The 17,406-nt window shown below is 41.9% G+C and overlaps 1 protein-coding gene and 1 non-coding gene across 2 annotated transcripts in view; both read right to left on the bottom strand.

Moving 5' to 3' along the window:
• The window catches only part of kcnd1 (potassium voltage-gated channel, Shal-related subfamily, member 1), a 32,401-nt gene that overhangs the window by 5,467 nt on the left and 9,528 nt on the right, over nucleotides 1-17,406 (bottom strand). The gene's annotated exons all lie outside the window — the stretch shown is intronic.
• trnac-gca (transfer RNA cysteine (anticodon GCA)) lies at nucleotides 7,979-8,050 on the bottom strand. Its single transcript has one exon. It is a non-coding gene; the product is annotated as a tRNA-Cys (tRNA).

Here is a 17,406-nt window from a genome sequence, read left to right as displayed (position 1 = left end):
TCTTGTCCTCAAAGACGCTGCATCCCCGTAACGAGGTATGGGTATGCTCAGTCAGAACTGAAGAAGCCTCTTGGATGAGAGGTGAACCGTCTTCAAGAAACCTACTCTGTCCAGTTGCCCTCGATGGATTTCGCACCACGCTCCCATCTATACACCTGGCTAATGTCTCTGAGAAATTACATGGACAAATTAGAGGCCCTAAACAGCAGGACTTCTTCAGGCACTCTCTGGTTCACCGAAACCTGGTTCAGTGAAGGCATCCCAGACTCAGGATTAAATAAATACAGTCTTTGATCTTATCCTTGCAGACCACGTAACAGAGCGCTCAGGGAATACGCAGGGAGGCCTAATTTACCTTAACGAAAGTTGGTGTACAGATGGCACAGTGTTGAAGAAATCTTGCAGCCCCATCCCAGAAAACAAAATTTCTAAACCGTATGCCGTTTTATTCACTGCAGGAGTTCTCCTCTCAAAAGACAGGCAACATGTTAAATGTCTCACCAGGGATGAAAACACTCTAGACTGTTGCTACACCATCATAAAGGATGCATATCCCGCTGTCTCCCATGTGCCCTTCGGGCTCTTCTCCCAACCTATGGGCAGAAGTTCAAAACTGCTAGGCCTGTAGTGCAGACTGTGTAGAAATAGACCAATGAGGCAAAGCCGGAGTTACAGGCCTGCTTTGATTGCACAGATCGAAGTGTTTTTGAGGCTGCTGCCACAGATCTTAACAACACAACAACACTGTGACATCATACACCAGCTTTTATGAGGACTTTTGTGCCGACCAAAACCTTTTTGTTACACTGAGAAGTTCTTTAGTCCATCACTGACTACAGGACTCCATCCCTCCTTAATGACTTCTACTGCAGGTTCACACCCATCCCCCACCCCATCGGAGGAACCTCTCCCACGGAGATGGAAAACAAAAGACCAGGAAAAGCTCCAGGCCCAGATGAGGTGTCGCCCTTCTGTCTGAAAGTATGTGCTAACCAGCTGCCCCCCCCCCACCCCCCATCTTCACCAACATCTTCAATGATCTGTTGAGCTGGAGTGAAATCCCCTCCTGCTTCAAACGCTCCACAATAATCTCGCTCCCCAAGAACGCACCTATTTCAGGACCGAATCACTACAGGCCTTGACATCTGTGATTACGAGGACCTCAGGTGAGGTTGGTGTCACCTAAAGGACATCACAGGACCCTTGCTGGACACCCCTCCAATTGCATATCGGGCAAACAGGTCAGTGGATGATGCAACATAGGTCTGCACTACATCCTGCAACACATCAATTCCCCAGGGACATACGCGAGGGTCCTGTTTGCACTACCCTCCCGGACCTCCTACTCAACACACTCATACAGATCTCTGTCCCGGCATCTACCTGTCAATGGATTACAAACTTCCTGACAGACAGGAGACAGCAGGTGAGGCGTGGGGAAATGACATCCAGCTCATGGACCATCAGCACTGGCTCCCCCCAGGGGTGCATGCTCTCCCTGCTGCTTCCCTGTACACCAATGACTGCACCTTGGGAGATCCATCTGTCAAACTGTCATCGTTCTAATCTGGGTTGTTGATCAGTCTGCGTACAGGCAGGAGGTGAACAACTGGTCCTCTGGTGGGGTCAGAACAACCCCGAGGTAAACACGCTCAAAACGGAGGAGAGTGGATTTCAGGAAGAACTCCCCCACCCCCTGCACTTGACCCCATGATCACACACAATAATACGGTGTCCACTGTGGTAACCTTCGGGTTTCTGGGATCCACCATGATCCCATGATCCATTTCTACACAGCTTTTTTTTCTTTTTTTTTTTAGCACTGCCTATTATTTCGGATGGTTGACCCAAGGTATTCGGGTATCGATCGCACACATGAATTCTGTCTTTCTCTTGCTAACCCCTATTGCTCCAAATCAAACCTCCACCTTTCCAAGTCTTCTTGCACCTGCTCCCTATTCTCACCACAGAAAACAAAGTCATCTGCAAACACGAAGCCTTCTGTCTGACCTCATCTGTTAAACCGATGTGATCCCAACCCTACTTTGGACTCGTCACTCACTCTGGACAGCAGGCTGGCCAAGTACATGTCCTGCACCACCTTTTTATAACTTCTCTGCCATTCTTGACTGTCTCATACAGTAACAGTTCCTCCCTGGGCACCCTATCATATCATTTCTATAACTCCATAAAGACACAGTGCAACTCTTTTTGACCTTCTCTAAACTTTTCTACCGACACTCTTGGAGAAGAAATTGCATCGGTCGTACTTTTTCCTTGGCATAAAACTAAACAGCTTCTACCTAATCTGAATCTCCTGCATGAGCCTTGCTTCAACTTTGTGCATCACCTTTTGTCCCTTAAGGGGATTGTCACATTCATCGCCCTTTTTTTTTTTCCAAATTAGTAAAAGAACCAACTTTTCTCTATGTGGGGAAGAAAAATGACCTGTTTTCCTTTAAATTTTAAAGAACAAATAATGCTTATAACTGAATGTTTATTTAACATAAGGACAATAATTAATCTAAAAAAAAAAAAATCACATCCGCGTAAATAATGAGTCTGCAGATCATCTTCAGGATTATGTGGAATCTGCTGACGAAGTCTCGAAGCAGGGCATCATTTCCTCCCGTCTCCTCCCCCTTTTTTTCTCCCTCACTCCTTTTCTTCACCTCCTCCTCCTGCTTTCAGACAGAATGAACCGTCATGATGAATAAAGGTTTAACTAAAACCTCAAGGGGCACGGGTTGGCCCAGTTATTCTGAGCTGCACTCTGACTTTTAAATATTTATGATCAGGATTATGTCATCGTGCAGGGAGGTACGTCGCCACCCGCAGGATGGACAGAGACAAGACAGAGGAAGACCAAGAGACACTGACCAACGAAGTAGGGCCAGTAACAGATTGTATACAAATGTGTAACAGAATAGCAGAATACACAAATGGAAGCGTGTGTTCATTTTGACGGCCAATATTGATCTTGTTTTAGTCGTAGTTTTTTTTTGTTTTTTTTTAATAAATTGAAAGGTATCCTCTTGTTGAGTTCAGGTTGACAAAATATCAAAATTATTTTGTTGACTAAATTAAGCTAAGATCATCTGTAATACCATTTCGAAGGCTTCACAAAATGATAATCATGTTATTTTACAAACATTAGACACATTTTATTTATCAATGCTACACAGACAAACAAAGTAGTAAATACTAAAGGCAGAATTACTCATATATTGATGCTTCTGTATGCTTACATTTTCGGGAATCTCATGGAGGACATGTCTGCAGATAACGCTTCAAATGTCTCTTAAATAGTCGTTCCACATTGTTCACAGTGCGCGTCTTGTTTTTCGCTATTTTTAAAGAAAAATGGTGGCCTTTTATCTGTCCTACCAGACGTGTTTCGATCTCTTTATAGCTGTCCAGTCTTCCAGACAACAAACATTTTGTTATGTTCAGCATAACAGGGAAACAGGCAGGACCCAAATGCAGCACTTGAGAAACGTAGATCGGGTTACAGAAAGTTTATTCCCCAGTCAAATTAACCAAACTTCACTGGAAATGGGACCAGGCAGGAACAAAACATGAATTGGCATAGACCAGGAAATAGAACCAAGAATGATAAAATCCAGAACACAAAGCATGGACACAAACAAACAACATGGCTATCGCACACAATGAGCCTGGACAACCAGCCCTACCAAGACAGAGTGTGGGAGAGAGTGAAAGGGAGAGAGGTGTATATATACCTAAGGCCCCAGGTGATACGGGTGAGAATAATGACAGAGGTGAGTGTGATGACACTAATCAACAGCCACAGGCAGTAGGGAAATGGAGGCAGACAGACCTCCATACATTCCTCTGTTTTTATTAGTTGATCACATCTGATTCGTGAACTACTTGTCATGTGACCTCTGCTTTTAACCCATCACCAAAGTGAACAGTGGTAACTTGGCAGCTGGTGGACTCGAACCTGAAACCATCTGGACCCAAGTCCTTCCTCAACCACTAAGCCACCAGTGCCCCCGGAAAGGAGGTCATTAACTAAGTATCTGTAGAAAATTATAGGTTAATTATAGGTTTGTATGAAAAAAAAAAAACAGACAAATTAGACAAATAACAAATTCAAGGTCTGTACCGTGTGCTTCGCTTCTGAACAAATAATTAAAATACCTGTCCACTTTTGGTTGGCAAGAACGTCTTATCACACTCGCAAACTGGTCTGTTATGTCGCTAACTGATTCAACTGGAATGTTACCTGGTCACCTTGTCTGACTCCACTTGTATTTAACACTTGTTTCTCCTTTCACCGGCTACAGCTAGGTGGAATTTTTAAAAAAAAAAACAAACAAAAAAACACAAACAAACTTAACATTGATGGAGACAGGGGCACAGAAGTCAGCTGCCTCCTGATTGGGGCAGATAGGACTACATTAGTGTCAAGTCCACCAATCAGATGCAGCCTGTGATCTTCATCAGCCTCTTGTAAACTGACGGCAAACCAATCCCAATCTGATGGAGAGAACAGCCAAGTGTAATTCACTTTCTAAAGGACAGCCTTAGAGGCAATATTGAACTGAATGAAATGGCTCTTTTTTTTTTTTTTGGGTACACATTTTTACAAAGGCCTCTTTCATTTTTTTTGGTACACATTTTTACAAAGGCCTCTTTCTCTCTTATATTTTCCCCTTTCTTCATCCCTCTGCTCCTTTTTCTTTTTTCTTTTTCCTCCTTCATTTACTCCCTTCCGCTAACCTCCTCTCTCCTCCTCTCTATAAATGTCCGTCTTTCAAACCTCATCTCCTCTGCCCGGCCGGTGCACTTTCTCCTTATCTTTCGTCTATTGAACTCCTCTACCTCCCTGTCCCCTCCTCCGGCCCTTCATTAGAGTTTGTTCTTCACAAGGACGTCCCTTCGATCTCTCCCTGTTTTGATCACCAGCTCAGTTTGTTTTCCTCTCGGAAAACTTCTATTCTTGGTTACAGTCAACTGCTAAAAGCCTCGCTGCTCTTCTCCCCTTTCCCTCCTCATCCTCCTCTTCATTTCCTTCACCTCTCCTTTCTGTCCTGTCACTTCTTCTGCTCCGGTCTCATTCTCCCCTATGTTTAATTGATGGAAGGATGATGAAAGTTGCAGGAGGGGGGCGATGGTTGTTCTGTGTTTTTCTCCTCTGCTGAAGGAGTCAGTATCTCCCTGTAAATCTGCATCCATTCCTTTCCCTCCTGTCATTTCTCACCTGTCTCGAAAAAGGTCACACTAGGTCAACATTCTCAGATCATATTGAGTGATGTTAAGAGGGCACCAGACCCTACTGCTCTAAAAACTGTCATTTTGCATTGTAGCATGTTGCTACAAAGATGTTGCTACATGTGCGTGTTGTTTGTTTACATGCAACTACACATACATTTACCATGTTTCACACACTTATTTATGAGGGTCCGTGACTGGGACCACACACTGTGCGAGGCGCCAAGTCCAGGAGTGGCCACCAAAAACAAAGAGGTCATAAAAATACCCCATCATTTCTAATAATCACATTGGTAAAATGTTTAAATTTAAATACAGACCTTATGTAAATGAATAAAATAAAAAATAGTTTGGTGAAAAATCTTTTGTGGAATACTTCATTTTAAGTGTCCACAAGAGTAAGTTAAGATGCGGCGCTTTCAAAACTCAACAAAAAAACATTGCATTGCTGTGTTACTCTTTGTATGGTGTCAGCCAAGTTTACCGACTGCTTGAGCTCACAAAGCTTTCAAAACAGACATAACCTAATTTATCCAATCACAATAACTTCAAAAAACTCAGTCTGATTGGCTCAGACACAAATTTAGGTTCCCCTCACACACCTTTAACATCAAAAAAATTGTTAATTTAGCAAGGTTTACTAGTAGGGATGTCCAACATTAACTGGCACGATCATTCTCTATACAATCCCCTGGTTTTCAATATACAGTAGATTAATAAAATGAGCTGTCATGCTGCCATCTAGTGACTAGATCAGGTGTGGGCCAACTTTTTGACTCTGTCCTGAAATTTGACAGGTCAAGAGCAGACAGACGGAGCGTTCTTGTGAACTAAGATAAATTATATGTAAAAGTCATGCATAATGGGTCAAATGCTAAAGATGTCTACGACATCTATTGGGGAACCCTGGGTATTGCAGGCAAAGGGAAGAAGTAGATTTAATATTTGGGAAAGTTTGGCGGGGCCAGATTAAAAAGCTGAACGGGCCGCATCCGGGCCCCCGGGCCTTAGTTTGCCCATGCCTGGACTAGAGGCTCGTTTAGCGTTGATAATGTTCTGTGTTCGTGTGTTATGAAGGGGTTAAATGGTATGGGAGGGAGAGTTCGGAGGTGTGGTGGGAGCGCGTGTGTGTATGAGGAAGAGAGAATGCGGGGAGTGTGAGAGAGGTTTTAAAGAAGCTTGGTTGAGTGCAATTGTGTTTCAATGAAAGTTCTTCAGAGCACTGAGGCATCTGACTGGTCTGTTGCTATACCTCATTCCGCGAAACCCAGCCATTGCGTTATCGGGTTTTCAATATTAGAGGAAAAAACAAAAACGGATCATACAGATATTATAATTATGCAAACATCTGCCGATATTATTGGTCGGCCGATATTATCGGACATCCCTAGTTGATGGTTACAAGTGTATTTCATGTTAACTGTCATGTATGCTGTAGCAGAGGAATCATTGATATCTTGCATGTGGTGGCTTAGTGGTTAAGGAAGCGGATTTGCGTCTGGAAGGTTGCAGGTTCGAATCCACCAGCTGGCAAGAGGAGCTCTGAGCATGGCAACGAAAACCAGCCCACTGTTCACTTTGGTGATGGGTTAAAAGCAGAGGTCACATTTTGTTGTGTGCAGTGATGTGTGTCACAACGACAAGGAGTTCACTTTCCTTCCTCTTCATTTGTGTGTGCCAGCTGCTACAAATCACATCTCCGGATAAAAACAGCCCAAACTCTGTCAAGCTCCAAGTTTCCTTCACGTCAATTCATGTTTGTTAGTGATGGACCAACAAGGCTTTACAAAGCACCCAAGCTTGTATTGAAAAAGTGCTTCAGTAGGCTTTTCAACACAGTCTTGTGGAGAGGTTTGGATGTGGGCCGTCACTTATAGCTTATATCAAATTAATATGTACTTCTTAAACTTAAACCGCACTCATGCGAAACACTTAAAAGAAAAGTAAAAATGACATTCATCAGGTTTTGAAATGTGTAGCGCTTTGGCCCAGAGGCAATGTCTCTGTCATTGGTGTGGAACCCCAGGGTTGACCTCCTGGGCAAGATCGAATCCCAATTAGGGCGGTTGGTACCTTCCAGTGGACTCACCACCCGCAGGAAGGTTTGGGGGGTTGGTACGGTGCAGTGTGATTTGGGTGGCGACTGCTGCCCCCGCGACCCGGTAATGGAAAAATGGATGGATAGATGTACTTCTCCTATTGCCAAAGTTCAAACAAAAAGCATAGCATAAGTTGTGGAACCTAACAGGGATGTGCACTTGCTAGGTCCTCTTTGACCTAGCAATGAAACCACTAGCAGTCGTTCGCCAGAGTAATTTAAGAACTGCTGGCATCTCGAGGGCAGACACCAAACATAAGGTCTTAGTGTATGCAGACGATCTTTTATTGTACGTGTTCGATCTGATTGCCTCTTTACTCGCAGTTCTCACCTTGCCTAAACAGTTTAGATCGAGGGGTTATATCTGGGTACATGGCTACGTGTGGAATTCGTTAATTGTTCATACTTCTAATATCCCTACTGCAGGTATTGGCCCTGATGGTTCTCTCAAAACAAAAGAGAAAACCGACAGGGAAGAAGTGGCAGGTTTATATACAGATCTGGGAGGAGTAAACAAAACATTGGTGGGGAAGATAAGGTAACCACCATGGAGTGAAACACAGGAATAGGTGGACAAATTAGTGTGGACACACAGTCAGTCAAATTTAAATGGGCAACTGACTGATATGTCCTAACAGTAGGGGGCATCCGGATTTGAACCGGAGACCTCTTGATCTGCAGTCAAATGCTCTACCACTGAGCTATACCCCCAATCCTGAATTCTCTCCCCCAAAAATTCAACCCCCTCCCTAAAAACTATAATTCCAAAGGACAAAAAATTTTAATTTCAAAGGACACTCAGCCAAAAGTGTCACTCAGGTGAAACTATGAGTCTAGCTATGGTATCACTCCCCATTCACACCTCCAACCCAACGACCTTCGTTATGGGTACGCAGCCTCTTTGAGGCTAAATACCAGAACTTCCCAGTGGTCAGTCAGAACTGAAGAAGCCTCTTGGATGATATGTGAAAGGTCTTAAAAAAAAAAAACAAAAACAAAAAAAAATACTCTGTCCAGTTGCATTTGATGTAACTATTTTTGGTTTTGGCAGAATACATTTTGGCAGTATCTATACAGTAAAACATATACCAACATTTACATGCTCTTCTGTTTTCATAGCAATACATTGCAATGCTATTGCAATGCTTTGGCCTTAAGGCAAAGGGATGGTACTCACTGTACCACACCATGGCGTATGACGATGACACTGCACTAATCTTGATGACGAGTCAGCACACAGACAAGACGCTGGAGTGAAGTAAATACAAAGATTGGACCTGAATAAAACATGAGACACGATAATGGACCTGAGAAAGTCCTGACCATAACCTCACTCTCCTCCACCACAACCTGGGTGCATGTCAGCAGTCTAGATTCGAAATCTACTCAGGAACTGCGCAGTTTATCGGAAGGCATGTGACTTACAGATACCTGGACCTAAAAATGCCCAAAAAAACCTTTGTTTCTAGTGCGGCAGGTCATGTGACACAGCAACCAGAGCAGCTCCTCCAAGAGTAGGAGGGCAGAGGTTTGATTTCTCTGATCCACAGAAAGAATCAAAGCGGTGCTTTAAATATAAACCAGAATCAATGAGGCATGTGAGCAGGGAGTAGTGCTAAGATTAGACTCCAAACATTCTGAAAATAAAACTGTGAAACAGCAGAAGACTCCTGAAATATAACAATTTTGTCCTCTCACTCTTCTCCTCTCAAAACACACACACACACAGAGAGAGAACAAAAGTCTCTGTTGACATTTTTGTTGACAACAAAAGTCCAGTGACATTGATTTTAGAACATATTACTCAAATAGGTAAAGCACTATTTTTCATTGTTGGTGATGTGGTAGCGGTATGGTATGGTAGGTGATATGAGCTGCAAAGAGATGCACTCTGTCCGGTATTAAAGTGAGAATCAATTCAAGTTGAGTTATTTACATTTGGGTTTAGTCACATTATTGTACAAACCCTATATATGAAACTCTTAGGTAAAAGCTTCATCTTGGTTCTTCTACCACCTGGAAATCCAAACCGTGGGTAACATGAAAATGAAAACAGCCTACCAACACTTTTCTCTCAAACTCCAATTTATCTTCAACTGTAAAATTCTGGTAGAACTACAGTTAGCTAATGGGGAGTTGTTTGTAAAACAGCAAGAGAACCTCAAACGTTTGACCTGACCTGAAGAACACATGGTCTAAAACATCTAAAATTAAAAAAAGATCTGCAAACACATGAGGTGTTTGTGTCAGAGGTTCTTTTCTCTGAGAGATGCTTTTGGTACAAATTCAAGTCAGATGTCCCACAACAAAATACAGGCAAAACTATCTACACATTCATGCAACTGTCGGTATCTGTAAGTGCACGCTGGTATAAAATTACCTTTTTGGGGGACATTTTTTTGAGAATACAGCGGTCCCTCTGCTATCGTGGCATGTTATGGTGTTAAATTAGGGTCAACGTTCACCAAACCGCAAGTTACGTTCCAAGACCCACCACGAAAAACAAAAATTCGCAAAACAGAGGCGAGATAGTTATTATATTATTTACATACTGTGTATATTTACCCTTATATGCACAGTAGAGTTGTATAATGAAAATATAAGACATATATATTACATAAATAAATGAAATACACATTTTTGGGGGCGCGGCGGAGTTTTGCGCTTAGCTGCAGTAAGACATAATCAAGCCTCTCCTTATATTAGTAGGAGCCGGGACCAAGGAGAGAGGAGAGTGAACAGAGGAGTGCATACTGGCCAAGACGGACGGACCGTATAAAAAAGCCGGGCACAACGCAGAAGTGCATCATTATTGTAAAGAAAAATAAAGGGTGTTAAAACTGTCATCTGTGCCAGCGTCTTCGTTTGGGCCTCGTAACAGAAGCCTGAGAAGATAAGGCGTGGTTTATGAGGCATCGTAGGGCGTTAAATTAGGGTCAACTTTCACCAAACACAAGAGCACAAACTTTACAGCAACGTATCATACGTATAACGGCGCAGACCAAAGTCGACGAGTGGCGGACGGACAAGGGGGGGAGATACTGAGAGATGCTAGGATGCATGAGCCAATCGACGCGAAGATGTCTTTTTAGACATGTATATTTTTACTGTTTAATTCATTTTAGGTTAGAAAATCATGAAAATACTGTAAATTTCAAAAATATATATATATAAAAAAGCCGGGCACAACGCAGAAGTGCATCATTATTGTAAAGAAAAATAAAGGGTGTTAAAACTGTCATCTGTGCCAGCGTCTTCGTTTGGGCCTCGTAACAGAAGCCTGAGAAGATAAGGCGTGGTTTATGAGGCATCGTAGGGCGTTAAATTAGGGTCAACTTTCACCAAACACAAGAGCACAAACTTTACAGCAACGTATCATACGTATAACGGCGCAGACCAAAGTCGACGAGTGGCGGACGGACAAGGGGGGGAGATACTGAGAGGTGCTAGGATGCATGAGCCAATCGACGCGAAGATGTCTTTTTAGACATGTATATTTTTACTGTTTAATTCATTTTAGGTTAGAAAATCATGAAAATACTGTAAATTTCAAAAATATATATATATACCGTAAAATACCGCGATATAGCGGAACTCTCGCGAGATTGGAATAAATAAAATCCGCGATGTGCTGAGGGAGCGACACGAGAACCGCAATATAGAGAGGGACCGCTGTATCGCGTTTTTGTCCCACTGAGCCGTTTCAGTTTGGAGGTACGTTAAGATTAGACATAAGTAATATCCATTCATCCATCCATCTTTGTCAGCAGTCTCCATGACCACAATCCAAATCACGCTGAGTCGCACCAGCCCCTCGTGAACCTTCCTGTGGGTGGTGAGCCCACTGGAAGGTGCCCATAATATATACTGTATATATATATAATATATACTATAATATAATAGGGTTAAGCAAAAGGTGATAAGGAAAGCATTATGTCTCTGGTTAGCGCTCACAAAACGTCTGCGTGCGTGCATGCGTAACAGAGACAGAGTTTTTCTTCACATCATCATTGATTTTTTTTTTTTTCAACTGCGGCTCATCTTTCCTTCCTGTTTTACTCTCCGCGCTTCCTCCGTTTTTACCATCCTAGCTGCTATTTCTGGACACCGTGAGTTAAGACGCATTAATCTTTAAACACATACATACATACATACATACATACGAGCTTTGCTGTTATATGTTTCATTAAAATATTCACCTTAACCACCACCAAACCAATTGGGTTGTGCTTAAAAGACTCTGGGGCAGAGGTTGACCAACAGTCGGAACCTCCATCCAAGTCTGGACCCTGAAGTCCAAATCCAGGCCTACGGCCAAAACGACAGACTGTAATTGAATAACTAGCCTACCTAACTTAACTAAGTGGACATAACTGAACTGGTCTGTCACCTTAATTGGATTTAATTGTTATCATGTAACTTGGACATTATTTCTATTCCTGGTGATCCAGAGTGAGGTCGTGGATGATGATGAAACTGTGACGCAACACTTCTGTGAAGATACTGTACATAGGTTTACATGCTCTTGCCTGCGTGTTGTTTACTTCCCCCATTGTTTTTCAAGTCTTACAGTACCCCGTTTTACACTTCACCCATATCGGAATTGGAAGATATGGCGTTAGGTGGCAGCTATGACGTCTGAGTCTCTTGATCTGGAGGATATTCTTACTGTGTTTCTCTTAATGATATCAATGTGACTACACAGCATTGTTTTGACTTTTCTTACACTGATTTGTAATTTGTTGACTTTACCGAGGGTAAGTGTGCTGTCAGAGTGACTGATTGGTGCAAGGTAACGGTGTGGTTACATCCTAGATCAACTATGAGCGCCTTTTTGTTTGCTGTGGTGACAGACATGTTGACAGATGAGGTCAGATCAGGAGGCCCCATGGATCATGATGTTTGCAGATGACATTATAATGTCGATAATCGATACAATCGATGTATTTCTAAATGAAATATGACATGGGACAATACTGCTTGTATAGATATAGTTGGTTTTTCCGTTAACCTACACATACAGCCTTTCAGCTCTGCCTCCCTCCACTCTCATCTCCACTCAGCGACAACATGGAGACGCAGGCTAGTTCCACAAGGGCGAATGCTCATATTTTTTTTAGTGGCTAAAAAAACGTTGCATCCCCATACGGGGCAGACCAATAAATAGTGATGTCCAGAAGGGAACGGAACTCTTGGTGAAACCACAATAATACTACTTGTGGATGTTCTTTCACAAACATGTCTAGTGTTGTTCAAAATTGGAAAATTTTAAAACCTCTCACGCACAAAGGATCTTTAAATGAAAAACATCCTGATAGGTAAGAGGACAATAAGTATGAATTTGGCTCTAACTCAAAGAACTACAAAAAAACCCATCCATCCATCCATCCATCCATTTTCATTCATTTATCCGTTACCGGGTCGCGGGGGCAGCAGTCTCCACCCAAATCACATTGCACCGTACCAACCCCCCTAAACCTTCCTGCAGGTGGTGAGTCCACTGGAAGGTACCAACCGCCCTAACCGGGATTCAAACTTGCCCAAGAGGTGAACCCTGGAGTTCCACACCAATGACAGAGACATTGCCTCTGGGCCAAAGCTCTACTACAAAAACAAACCTCAAATCACAATCACGTTACAACCAGATGGCTAACAGCAGCTGAAGACCACGAATTGATCGAACGTAAATTAAACACGATAAACGTAACATGATAAATTCACGATATCCATCCTGCCTTCTAACGACAATTCAGGTATGTTTGAAGTTTAAACACAAAAAGATCTGGTCTGTCATTCCAGATCAGCTCTGAGCATCAGCTCTATAGTAGAATAGATATCACGGAGTGATTACAGCGTCTCTGTTAGAATGTGATTGATGTCTCACTATTGATCCGTGAACTTAAAGGAGCTCCTCTGTTAATGCTGGCCCCGCTGCTGCTGCTGCTGCTGCTGTAAGTGCTAGTGCTGTTTACGCTGCCGATGTTACTGCTGCTGGTGTGAATGCTGAGCTCTCTGGTTTACTTCTTCAGAAAAGAACAAAGACTCAAATACTGTTTTCACACCCATTCCCTACTTGACTATCACATTAGTTAATGCAGCATCCGATTAGCAGAGGGAATACACTTTTGCTCGTACTGACTTTTAGAGAAGGATTCACTGCACACTCGACATGTTGTTACGTCATCAGCATAGCGTAGTAGTTTTATGGCTTTGCACCAGAATGAGATAATTCAGGTATGAAACCCCCCATCTTGAGGCCGACTACTTTATGAATTACAGCAAATACCGTGTTAAGCACTGGTTTGAAAATGACAAAAAAGACTCTAATGTTTGACAGTGTTTGACCATTTCATATGACTCAGTAGAAGGACCAAACTTTGGCCCAGAGGCAATGTCTCCGTCATCGGTGTGGAACCCAAGGGTTCACCTCCTGGGTAAGACTGAATCCCAGTCAGGGCGGTTAGTACCTTCCAGTGGACTCACCAACCACAGGAAGGTTCAGGGGGGTTGGTACGGTGCAGGGTTATTTGGGTGGCGGTCATAGAGACTGCTGCCCCCGCGACCCGGTAACGTATAAGCAGATGAAAATGGATGGATGGATAATAATAATCAATTAAACAAATAGGAAAAACAAAACAAAAACCCTCCTAACGTAACTACAAAAGTCAGGTTAAAAAAAAAAAAAAATCGATGGTTAGTTATTGTAAGTAGTACGTTATGGTTATTGGGCGTTACGAGTCAGTGTTAAGTGGTCAGTTATATTAAGTGATATCTATACAACTCTATATGACTAGATAGTTCCATAAAGAAAAAAAACAAAACAACTCCTTAAAAGGGAATCCTGGACAAGGTAGCCATTAACCAAATCACATTAGAATGAAACACATGGTTGCACTGCGGTCAGTTATGGTCAGTGGTAATCTGTAGTGGTTAGTCAATGGTTAGTTACATTCAGTGTTGAAACCAAAATCTTTTCTACAGGCCCTGCATTGTAGATTTGATCTTGTTTTTTGATTTCATTTAATTTGTATTGGTGTGTCTGTGCAAACATCAACAACGTCGTCCTGCAAGCGTGCAGTCTCTGTTGGCCGTTGTTGCTCTCAGACTCATAAAACTGTGTGATGGAGAAGAGTTCTCCATTGTTTTTAATAAAGTTATATATATATATAGCAATAATAGCACAAGATGTAAAATGCTTCTTTTAGAAATTCGCTGAAACCATTGTCCTCAACAATATGAATGATTCCTTGTTTGTCAGGATCCATTTGGCAGTCAGCTCGTGGGTCATAGATTCATTACTGCCCTGCACTCAACGAGGCTGCTCTGACACGTCTGACAGGAAGTTGAAACCTCCACAAATGCGTGCTGGGCGTTGATATGGTATTATATGCTTCTGCTGTGTGTGCAACTACCAAAGGGTGTATCAACGGTGTGTACTTGTGCGGAGATAACTTAATGGATGGTGCTATTATTGGGAATACGTTGCACGTCATTCTGCTCAGGCTTTCAACTTTTGATAGCCCTAATATGTGCACCGATATAAAAGGTTTATAGAGAAATTCAGTTCAAGTGAATTATTTTGCTATAATAAGCTTTATAGAGAAACAACAAATTTATGTCCTTAATGGTTAATGGTTAACTTGAATATACACCAAATGGCCCATAAATAACATTAATACATTTCTGATTTTTTTTTTATTTTTATTACCACCTTTTGATCACAAAGATCTAAAAAAATGACATTTATGCCACAATGTGTAGGTCATCTCATTTGTGTAAGCAAGAGAATCAGGCTAGTGGCTGCATCTGCCTGAAAGCTCCTTTACCTCGGCAGCTTTTTCGACGCTAGGCAGTTAGCAAAGCTGGTCAATCTTGCATTTTCCTACACAGTTGTGATGGTCTGAAATGATGTTTTGACCAATATGTCACAAGATATGTCAACCACGTTGACTTGGTGGCTTCATTTCCTTACTATGTTGACTTTATGGATTAGCATTACAGCATGTACACCTACTTCCTGATACTCCAGGCTTTATCCTCACAATGGAATCCGCTCCAGATTAACTACAAAAACAGTTTGATGTGCAAAAGAAAAGTTGCATTTTGAATCACTAAAAAAATATGAAAGGGTATTTTTACTAAGCTTGTTCTTGCACTGTGTCACTTTTAATCTCCAAAGATTAGAGACAATTTGAACTGCTGGCCATTTAAGTCAGTTATCTTTAAGTCAAAACATCATCACTTGACTGTAGTGGGATGTGACAGACCCCCATAAACCATTAAACAGACGTCGTCCTCACTGTCTGAGACCCTACAAGTTCTCAGTGACTCCGAGGTTCATGGGCGAGCTTAACTTGTATTGGCTTTCCCCTGAATCTGATTAAGAATATATGCAATACTTTAGTCCCCATCATCGTAAATACACATCAACTGTATTCTGCAACAGTGATACACTGTGGGAGACTTAATACTTTGTACTTTGAACATTTTCAAATGTTATATTTATACAGATCCTTCATGATCTGTATAAAAGCGACACAGACAGAGTCAGTCGAGTAAACGATGTGGAGCGTGTGAGGGATGGCTTTTACTGGTCATTTAAATTGATTTGCGATAAACACGCACCTATACAGAAATTTAGAAGATTGAGAGAAGACAATGGTTTAAAGAACCAGGCAACCCTTGCCTGGAAAACAAAACCAGGATACTAGCACTATTTCAGAAAACTTATCAAACCAAAAAGTTTTAGAAAAAAAAAAAAAACAGAATACTAAAATAAAATCAAGGTTACAAGAAACACATATGGGTGACTCAAAATGGTTCGGCTGGTTCTATGTCCAGATTAAAATTCTTCCAGTATGTGTTGTCACCCAACTTACATAAATAATTATCATCTTATATCAAACCTAACTCACCCAAATAAGATATTTGAAACTCAGAGTCAATTAAAGCAATGCTTGGGTAACAATAATATCCTGTTTGAAACCCAGTCTGGCCTCAGGGCTGAATATAGCACCCTAACCGCAACTGATGTATGGCTGTGCTTAATGCCATCTAATGATCTGATTATAAATACTGTGTTAGCCATGGACCACTGCTTAAAGGCTCAAAGATATTTGCAACTATGATGTGACTCTTCAGTGGTTCATAAATTATCTTACAGACAGAACTCGTAGTCTGCGTCGCTACAGAAGACATCAGTCTTTATGCAGATGACACAATCATGTATTTGCCAAAAGGACCTAATTCATGCCTTTAGCTCGTGTGACATCGAATGACATTTTCAGAACATGTGTCCCATCTGCTGAGGAAACAACCTATGAAGCCTTCCTTGAATTGAAAAACACTGTTTTGACCCTGTTTTTAGCGGCAGGGGGAATAGTTCAGGAAACTTTTGTAAGTATGTTCGACTACAGGGACATAAAAAATCCTCAACACTTTGATGCCTGGGCACAGCGTTTACAATTTACACCAACTCAATGTTCAGGACCCATCACAGTCTTCTCCACTGTCTGGTCCCATATCCATCACTGACCTTGAGAACATATCAGCCCTTCACACGGAAGGTGTATACATTTCCAAGGGTTCAGTCAGAACTTGGCACATCAGCCTTCTCCTATGCTACTCCCTGGTCCTTGAAAAACAATCGGGACTTTTTAAAGCTTCCAGGACCCATTCCTTGGGTGAAATAAAGACACTTTTAAAACATAAATAAAAAGAAAATTGAACCTGTCTCCTAACTGTAACTGTGTATTGTCGTTTTGTTCTAGTTCTTTCACTACTGTTGGTTTTTTTTATCCAGCTGTGGTGGCTTAGTGGATAAGGAAGGGTTCAAGTCCACCCATCCAGTTACCAGTGAGCATGGCACCATCTCCACACACTGCTCCCAGGGTGCTTAAAGCTGCCCACTGCGTTTAACCCATGACGGGTTAAACGCAGAGGTCGCATTTTATTGTGTACTGTGTCACAATGACAAGTAGTTTACTTTCCTTTCCTTTCTTTTCCTAAATATCAACAGCTTGGGTTTTCATAGATAGATAGATAGATAGATGGATAGATGGATGGAT

Source organism: Cynoglossus semilaevis, chromosome 10 (assembly GCF_000523025.1).
Source record: "Cynoglossus semilaevis isolate Cse_v1.0 chromosome 10, Cse_v1.0, whole genome shotgun sequence".
NCBI lineage: Eukaryota > Metazoa > Chordata > Actinopteri > Pleuronectiformes > Cynoglossidae > Cynoglossus > Cynoglossus semilaevis.
This window is presented reverse-complemented; position numbering and strand designations above follow the sequence as displayed.